This window comes from Babylonia areolata, chromosome 2 (genome assembly GCF_041734735.1).
Source record: "Babylonia areolata isolate BAREFJ2019XMU chromosome 2, ASM4173473v1, whole genome shotgun sequence".
Lineage (NCBI taxonomy): Eukaryota > Metazoa > Mollusca > Gastropoda > Neogastropoda > Buccinidae > Babylonia > Babylonia areolata.
The window spans coordinates 31,643,014-31,653,013 of record NC_134877.1 but is presented as its reverse complement, the minus strand read 5'-3'; the positions used below and the strand labels follow the sequence as shown (position 1 = coordinate 31,653,013).

The 10,000-nt window shown below is 39.0% G+C and overlaps 1 non-coding gene across 1 annotated transcript; it reads left to right on the top strand.

Moving 5' to 3' along the window:
• Positions 1 to 7,083: 7,083 nt before the first annotated feature.
• On the top strand, positions 7,084 to 7,271 carry LOC143279592 (U2 spliceosomal RNA). The gene has a single exon (XR_013054914.1). It is a non-coding gene; the product is annotated as a U2 spliceosomal RNA (small nuclear RNA).
• The last annotated feature ends 2,729 nt before the right edge of the window (positions 7,272 to 10,000 follow it).

The window sequence follows — 10,000 nt, the reverse complement described above, 5'->3', positions numbered from 1 at the left end:
TGCCTCTCGTTGAATAAATACATCAACGACTGTTTCAGGCACATGTGAGTCATGAACAGTCGGCTTGAAAACTCGTTCGCAAAATCGATGTTACGACCAAAACATTCACAATTATTCAATCGTTTGTAAACGACAGCTGTGGCTGAGCATGTTTAGACTATGGAAGTGCACATACATCAAAGCAACTCTGGGTGTGTGTTGTATTTTATATGATATGTGTTGTATTTTTTTAAAGGAGAAATCAGAGGATGCGTTCAAGTTCTGCAAATAAGCAGGGCTGTCTCAGCATCCATGGAGGGTTTTCGTTTCGTTTCTTTTCTTTTTTTCTTTTTCCCCTCTTCTTTTCTTTCTACCATCATCATTTTCCTCCTTTCTTTCTGTTATCTTTTGCCTTTTTTCTTCTTTATTTTCTTTTCCTTTTCTTTTTTTGATTTCCTTGTAATATATGTTCTATTTTATTTATTACAGTATCTGCATACATTGCTGTTTGCCGAAAAAGTCCGCATAACTTCACCATTACCCCCAAGACGAAACCTGTGCATGTTTCCATGTGGTCCTGAACTTTTTGTGAACCCTGTTTATATATATACTCATGCATGTTAACGAAAAGTAGTTTTGACATTTTCAGCAGACTGATACTGGGTGTACAAATCAAAGAAGAGGAAGAAGCAGTTGTATCTGTGTGGAATCTGAAGAAATCTGCTCATAGTTTTTACGAAAGACATGTAGTCTTTGTCTTCAACTGATAAACGGATGCACGTGCATATCTCGGAAACATCTTCATACGACTGCCATTTTACTGTGATATTTTACGATTGCAATTTTGGCAACAACAAAGAATTACGTGACTGGTGTTTTACAATTTTCAAAGTTACATGATGGTGTGATGTGAGCTCATGCTTATTTTTTATTTTTTTAAAATTTTTATCTGTCCTTGTATGACTTCTGAACAATTCAGGCAATAACATCGATAACTACATAGACTCTCTCCCTCTCCAACCTTCTTCTTCCTCTTCTTATTATATTCACTTTTATATTAAAAAAATATTCAGAGATGTCCTGGTAGTCTATTCTACATTCAATTATTAGTAGTGTTCGTTTGATTTTGTATTCTGTTGTAACATAGAAATGAACCTTCTTCCTCTTTTTATTATATTCACCTTTATATCAAAAAAATATTCAGAGATGTCCTGGTAGTCTATTCTACATTCTATTATCAGTAGTGTTCGTTTGATTTTGTATTCTGTTGTAATATAGAAATGAGCCTTCTTCTTCCTCTTCTTATTATATTCGCGTTTATATTAAAAAAATATTCAGAGATGTCCTGGTGGTCTATTCTACATTCTATTATCAGTAGTGTTCGTTTGATTTTGTATTCTGTTGTAATATAGGAATGAAAAAACAACAACAGTAAAAATGTTTTGTTTTTTTATAAAGATAGAATTACACAGTGTCGTCCGTTAAAATTCATTTTCAATTATTCACGGTTTTATTGAACTCTGCAACCACATTGTTAGAGTTGAATTTCAAAGTTTAGTTCAACGCGTGATTTTCAAGTGTAGTTAATTTGTTCATCGGGAAAATAACCACACAAACAAAATGAAGCATATATCCGATCAGTTCACAACAAACCCCTAAAAACAATACCCCAACCACACACACACACATTCATTATTATTGTTATTTTCACACACACACACACACACACACACACACACACACACACACACACACACACACACACACACACACAAACAACAACAAAAAACACACGAACAAACAATGCACAGAGATAACACAACAGGGCAGAACAAACTGCTACCCTTACCCACCCACTCTCAGCACTTCCCTCCACTTTCCAAAACAAAACGAAAAGACAAAGGAAGGAAAGAAAGAAAGAAAGAAAGAAAGAAAGAAAGTAAGATAAACAACAACAACAACAACAACAACAACAACAAGAAAACAACGAAACAAACGCACGCCAACTTACCTATCACCACAACACGTTCGCACTCATCCAACTCTCGATACAACGTCGTCTTCGCGGCAGCAGAATGCTTCGACTTCACTGCAGTGGACTGCATGAAGACAGTCTCAGCTCTCCACACCAATGAGAGAGAGAAAGAGAGAGAGGGGGTCGGGGGTCGGGGGGTGGGGGGTGGGGGTGGAGTGGGTGGCGATAGAGCAGGGGTAAGGGTGGGGGGTGGGGGCTAATCAACATTGAAGCTCTAATGCTTCAGTGACTTTGAAGTTTTGAATGCTGAACCGGAGCATGTAATGTGACATGGGCTCAGCTGCAAATGATTTCCGTCCCTGGGTGGGAGATCTGTCTTGGCTGTGTGAGATCGATGAAGAGATATCGATGAGTGAGAGAGTCAGTGACAGAGCGAGAGATCGTTTTTCTTTCTTTTTGTTTGTGTCTCTGTCTTTCTGTGTCTGTATGTCTGTGTGTCTCTGTGTGCGTCTTTTCTGTCTTTGTGTCTTTGTTCTGATCAGTCTAATATCATCATCTTAGATGAACAGACTATAAATAAATAAACGAAACATGTCTTTGTTCTCTCCTCCCCCATTTCTTTGTGATCTGTTCGTCGGTTGATCTCTCTCTCTCTCTCTCTCTCTCTCTCTCTCTCTCTCTCTCTCTCTCTCTCTCTCTCTCTCTCTCACATTTCTCCTCTATCTGTTCTCTGTCTCTGTCTGTCTGTCTGTCTGTCTCTCTCCCCTCTCTACCTCAATCTCTCCCTCTCTCTATATATATGCATACAGTTTATATATATATATATATATATATATATATATATACATACATACACACACACACACATATAAACATATATATATATATGTGTGTGTGTGTGTGTGTGTGTGTGCGCGCGCGCGCGCGCGCGCGCGTGTGTGTGTATGAATGTGTGTCCCACCCCTTCCTCTCAATGCCTGCCTTGTTCTGCCTTCTTCAAGCGGCTTTAAAGCCTTTGAGCTTTGGTCAGGAAAGCAAAGAGCGAGGAATGGAAAGACTGGTGATCAGGAAGATCGGGAGAGGAGAGTCACTAGATGGCTGATTCGATCAGAGCACCCGGGGGCTCCGTGGTTAGGATCGGAAAAGGCCTCGTTTCGAGACGTACAGTCTTCATTTTGGGTACCACGTTTCTCCCGCATGGAATTTAGAAATTAAAACCAAGAACTTACTAATACTGTAAGCTATCTTGTTAATGAAGTAAGCTTTATTTTGTAATTAAAAAAAAAGTTTGTAAATATAAATAAGTGAAGGTGAATTGAATGAATGGAATGACCGGCGCAATAGCCGAGTGGTTAAAGCATTGGACTTTCAATCTGAGGGTCCCGGGTTCGAATCACGGTGACGGCGCCTGGTGGGTAAAGGGTGGAAATTTTTACAATCTCCCAGGTCAACATATGTGCAGACCTGCTTAGTGCCTGAACCCCCTTCGTGTGTATACGCAAGCAGAAGATCAAATACGCACGTTAAAGATCCTGTAATCCATGTCAGCGTTCGGTGGGTTATGGAAACAAGAACATACCCAGCATGCACACCCCCGATAGCAGAGTATGGCTGCCTACATGGCGGGTTAAAAACGGTCATACACGTAAAAGCCCACTCGCGAAAACACGAGTGAACGTGGGAATTGCAGCCCACGAACGCAGAAGAAGAAGAAGAAGAATGAATGGAATAGGATAGTATGTTACAGTGAGTGATAAAAGATAATGGGTTGTAGTGGTGGCAGTCACATTTATAGAAATTTGGTGTGTGTGTGTGCATGAATGTCGATTGTAAATGGATATTTCTTCACACTCTGCCAAAACAAAAAATTCATATATTTTCACAGTGGCAGACAAGACTTGAGATTATTTAAGTTAGCGAAAGGCAACTTTCGTAACTGTGCGCGGAGAACACTTTTAGAATGGACGTGGTTCAAACATGTGCTTGCGAGTCTGTTAGGGTTAGACGTTAAAGTGGAGAGTGGTGGTTTGTCGTCAGTGTGGAGATGTTGCATCCGTCTGTTATAAGTGTGGCAATGTTGTATCGATCTGTTGTCAGTGTGGAGATGTTGTATCGATCTGTTCTCAGTGTGGAAATGTTGTATCAGTCTGTTGTAAGTGTAGTAATGTTGTATCGATCTGTTGTCTGTATGGAAATGTTGTATCGGTCTGTTGTCATTGTGGAAATGTTGTCTCGGTCTGTTGTCAGTGTGGAAATATTGTGTCGGTCTGTTGTCAGTGTGGTGATGTTGTCTCGGTCTGTTGTCAGTGTGGTGATGTTGTCTCGGTCTGTTGTCAGTGTGGAAATGTTGTGTCGGTCTGTTGTCAGTGTGGTGATGTTGTCTCGGTCTGTTGTCAGTGTGGTGATGTTGTATCGGTCTGTTGTCAGTGTGGTGATGTTGTATCGGTCTGTTGTCAGTGTGTTAATGGTGTATCGGTCTGTTGTCAATATGGAAATGTTGTATCGATCTGTTATCAGTGTGGAAATGTTGTATCGATTTGTTGTTAGTGTGGAAATGTTGTATCAATCTGTTGTCAGTGTGGAAATGTTGTATCGGTGTGTTGTCAGTGTGGTAATGTTGTATCGGTCTGTTGTCAGTGTGGAAATGTTGTATCGGTCTGTTGTCAGTGTGGAAATGTTGTATCGGTCTGTTGTCAGTGTGGAAATGTTGTATCGGTCTGTTGTCAATATGGAATTGTTGTATCGGTCTGTTGTCAATATGGAATTGTTGTATCGGTCTGTTGTTAGTGTGGAAATGTTGTATCGGTGTGTTGTTAGTGTGGAAATGTTGTATCGGTGTGTTGTCAGTGTGGAAATGTTGTATCGGTGTGTTGTCAGTGTGGTAATGTTGTATCGGTCTGTTGTCAGTGTGGTAATGTTGTATCGGTCTGTTGTCAGTGTGGAAATGTTGTATCGGTCTGTTGTCAGTGTGGTAATGTTGTATCGGTCTGTTGTCAGTGTGGTAATGTTGTATCGGTCTGTTGTCAGTGTGGAAATGTTGTATCGGTCTGTTGTCAGTGTGGTAATGTTGTATCGGTGTGTTGTCAGTGTGGAAATGTTGTATCGGTGTGTTGTCAGTATGGAAATGTTGTATCGGTTTGTTGTCAGTATGGAAATGTTGTATCGTTCTCTTTTCAGTGTGGAAAAGTATCGTATTGTTGTCAGTGTGAAAATATATCGATTGTCAGTTTGGTAAAGTTTTATTTTGTTGTCAGTGTGCAAACTATTGTATCCGTTTGTTGTCAGTATGGAAATGTATGGGTATCTTGTCAATGTGAAAATAGATCGGTTACTTATCAGTGTGATCGATAATGTTTTATTTATTTGTTGTCAGTGTGATAATGTTGTATCTATTTTTTTGTCAGTGTGGTAATGTTATGTCTGTTTGTTGTCGAGGTGGTAATGTTTTATCTATTTATTGTCAATGAGGTGATGTTGTATCGATCTGTTGTCAGTGTGGAAATGCTGTATCGTTTTGTTGTCAGTGTTGTCATATTGGTTTTCTGTCTGTTAAGTAATGTCCTATCATTTTTGGTGTCGGCACAAATATGCACAGTTGGTTAAGAGTTGTTGTGTTTGGTATTTAGTTATCTCTGTAAAATACAGTTTCTTTTGTTGTATCGTACTGTATCAAGTTATGTAACGAAACACTGTCATGAAATGTGTCCCTGTTGAAATGTTCTGTTGTTTTGTTTTGAAAACGCCTTGTTGATTTTCCGCATCATTCCTTCAAACATATGAACTGGTTGTTTTGTGGAAACATTGTGCTGGTTTGCTAGTCCTGCGTGGTTGTATGGTAAATTTTGTGAAATATCGCGTTGCATTGTTGTCTGAGATTGTTGTTGTTCTTGTTGTGTTTAACCATTATCATATTTACCTGTCTTAGATTCTGTTAACAGTGAGGGATAACAGGCGGGTGGGTTCAAGAAGACCGATGCGTGTGCGTGTGTGCGTACGTGCGAGTGCATGCGCATATGTGTATATGCATGTTCGTTCGTGAGCACGTAAACGTGCGTGTGCGTGCGTGTTTGTTTGTGTGCGTTCGAAATTAAAGAAATAAACAGGCATCTAAAGGTCTCTTCAACGTCACTTCCTGTTCCAGCCAGCACAAACTGCACGTTTCCGGTCCCTTGACTTTTATCCCAGCACTGGGAATGATCCATTATTTCTCACTCTCCCCCCCTCTGTACTGCAAATTTCCTCTCTTCGAGTGGTAACCGGTTACTGTCACCTCCGGAACGAACGATTGATATTTGATTGGAGTCGGATTATTGAGATTCCCCCCTCACCCCCTTCTTCTTCTGTCCTGGATTATTGACGTGTGGTAGAGTGGTTTGTGGGAGGCACTCTTGTTTCTTTTTTTTTTGCAGCCAGCTCCTGACTTGGGTGAGGGTGGGGTGGGTTCCAGAGAAAGTGATATGTGTGTGGTATGAAGGAACGACAGAACTAGGTCGTCCTGTTTACAGTTTTTTGGTGTGTTTTTTTCTCAAAAATAACGATGTGCACATCTATAGAGAGCTGGTATTTGCGGAAAGGTCTGGCTACATTGATAGATGGATATGTGTGTGCGTGAGTGAGTGAGTGAGTTTGTGTGTGTGTGTGTGTGTGTGTGTGTGTGTGTGTGTGTGTGTGTGTGTGTGTGTGTGTGTGTGTTCTGTGTCTGTGTCTGTGTCTGTGTGGGTCTGTATGTGTATGAGAGAGAGACGGAGAGAGAGAGAGAGAGAGAGAGAGAGAGAGAGAGACGGGGAGGGAGGGTGAGGGGGGGGGGGGAGAAGGCAGTGGCTGTTGGAGAGAAGAGGATGAGTGTTGGGGTTTTAATGCATGCATATGTGTACACGGGCGTCTGTTGTTTCGTTCTAATCATTTCAAGTTACTTTGGAAGCAGAGGGGTTGTTAATTTGACAGAGAGTTTATAGCGCATATCACTTGTATGTATATGCATATGTATATGTATATATATATATACACACACACATACATATATATATACATACATGTATATATGTGTGTATATATATATATACACACATACATATATATATATATATATATATATATATTGTGTGTGTGTGTGTTTTCTTCAGTTTAACGTCTATTCACTAGAAGTGTTTTTAGACGGTAATATCTGTTCTTATCAGCTTAATATCTGATACGCCTCCTACCCGGGGGCTACGATATTAAACTGATTTTTGAACCTCGACGAAGTGTCAGGGGCTTGCTCCACCTTCGCCACGGGTTGGCCTGGTATTGCAGTGTGTGTGTGTGTGTGTGTGTGTGTGTGTGTGTGTGTGTGTGTGTGTGTGTGTGTGTGTGTGTGTGTGTGTGTGTTATACATATATATGTATATATACATATATATTTTTTAAACCACCCTTAGATACTTCAGAAAGCATAGGCTAAAAGCACGAATATGCTATATTGGCTAAATGAAACAGATGTGTAATGAAAGGGATTCTGCTTCGTGCTCACAAGATGAACACACAAACAAACGCATATGGAAAATTTTTACACTTTATTTAATTTTCACTGTTTTGACAAAAGGGCTGTTGATTGTACATGTCTTCGCAATGTAAAACAAAATCACATCATGTAAAAACAGATGTGATGCCGCTCGTATAGGTATACAGCTCTACGCGTACAGACCCTCAAGGACGTACAACATGGTGACACGATAAGACACATAACTCACACAGGCTATGCTATCATTGAAACCACAAGGTCAGTTGCAAATGCTGTAAGCAGCAAACAAATAGGGCAGTTGAAACAAAATCAAAACAAAAGCAAACAAAAAACAAAACAAAACAAACAAAAAACAAAAACAACAAACAACAAGAGAGGCAAGGCCTTCAAGGCTCACTTGTGATACACTAAAAATAATCTAATCGTTAACATGTGCTCTGTATTTGTTATTATAAAGCTTCGGGTTAAAAGAAAAAAAAAAAAGAAGAAAAAAAGAAAAAAAAAAAAAATCCTAACGGCAGATTCGAAGCCCGCGTGTTCGGTTGAGAAGAAACTGTCTTACCCATTACACTATCGGGGCTCCTTTGCTGACGTTCAAAAATACAACATTTAAACATGCTTTTTTTAAAGGGCGATAAATCGATTGCGGTATTCGCAGTGAGAACGCTGTTTAAATCATATTATTCTGGTGTATCTTGGGCATTCAAAAAATCTTTAAGGGCAATTAAAAAAAATCTTTTAAGTCCGCGGTAAAGAAGACGTGGCTATCGCCGCAATCACACTGCAACATTTAGCCGTTTTTCTGGATCTAGATAGATGTACAAATTTAGTTACACGCGGTTGACACGGTCGATTCAATTTCTCTTTTATGTTCACTCTAGTTTTATAGTTTTAAAGTTGATATGAAAATTTAGTATTTTAATAAACTAATAACATGTAGAGCCAAGTACAAGTACTTCTAAATGTCGTATGAAGTGAAAAGGACTTCGTTTTGAGAAAAGTCAAGACTGGAAATTTTTACGTTTCATCAATTCAAGGGTATTAACTCTCGTGGTTTTTTATTTTTAACTGTGAATTCCGACTGATTCTGTGGATATTTTTATGGCAGTTTGGGGCATAATCCAGTAAGTGATGAGGCGTTCACAAATCTTTCTTTGAATAAATATTTAACGGTCTCCTTCTCCAACTTTCCATCACATGTTATCGTGTATTGTCGATTGAATATAGGATTGAACGGGCAGGTCAACAACTTGAAACAAAATGGCGTCGTTCGTGTTCGCGAAGAATATGAGCAAGCGCTCTGAATATATATAAATATGTGTACGCAATTGATTTTTGCCCATGACCTTCAGGGCTCAACCAGTAGATCTATAAAGTCCACTCGTCGTATTGATTTTAGTATTTTCCGAAAAAGACCACTTGGGCGAATGAACATAGTGAAAGCCCTGTACACTGAGAGTAAAACACACAAGCTTTTTATGTATTGAGTATAATTTCAAAATGTAATGTTTAAGATGAGAAAGATCAGTTTAAAGCAAATTAAGCCCCCTAGCATTAATTACAGATTAATTTCCCTTTTTTACTATCTGCACCAAAGACATGCAAAATTAATATAACTTCCATGCTTAGCAAAAGAAGTTCCTGTTTGAACAAAAAATGATAACAATGACTGCTCTTGTTGTTGTGTCAGAATATCAGATCAAAGTGCCAAGTTTAGAGAATAAAAAAAACAAACAAACAAAAAACAAAACAAACCAACAACAGTAAATCCAATTTGCGTATAATTTGGCTTCTTTATTTATTTTTTGTGCCCACCCCAGAGGTGCAATATGACTGGAAAGAACTGAATTTTTCCTATTTTTATGCCAAATTTGGTGTCAACTGACTAAGTATTTGAAGAGAAAATGGCAATGTTAAAGTTTACCACAGACACACACACACAGACAACCGAACACCGGGTTAAAACATAAACTCACTTTGTTTACACAAGTGAGTCAAACAAAACAAAACAAAAAACAAACAAACAAACAACCCCCCCCCCCCCCCCCAAAAAAAAAAGTAACCCCCCCCCAAAAAAACACGAATAAGCAAACATGAAGAATGCCCATATGACCATCCCTCATCAGTGTAGTTGTTGTCGTCATAATCATCATCATCATCAACACGAACAAGTACAAGATCCTTGACTATGTGTGTATACATATGTATGTGTACATAACTACATGCATGTATATGAATGTGTATAGTGTGTGCGTGTGTTTATGTAAGTTTGTGCCTGCCTATGTGTGCGTATGTGTTAGGGTAGCTGTTAGATACACATGTATGTTAAAATGTATTATGCATTGTGTGTGTGTGTGTGTGTGTGGTCACATTTTGGTGTGTGTATGTAACATTGATGTAATGTTTTATGTTAACAAAAGCGTTTTTGTAAAGCACCTAGAGCAGATTTCTGGATAGTGTGCTATATAAGTATCCATTATTATTATTATCCTCCAAAACTATCCTCCTCCTTTTCTCAACCTCCTGCTCATTATCATCATCTTTATC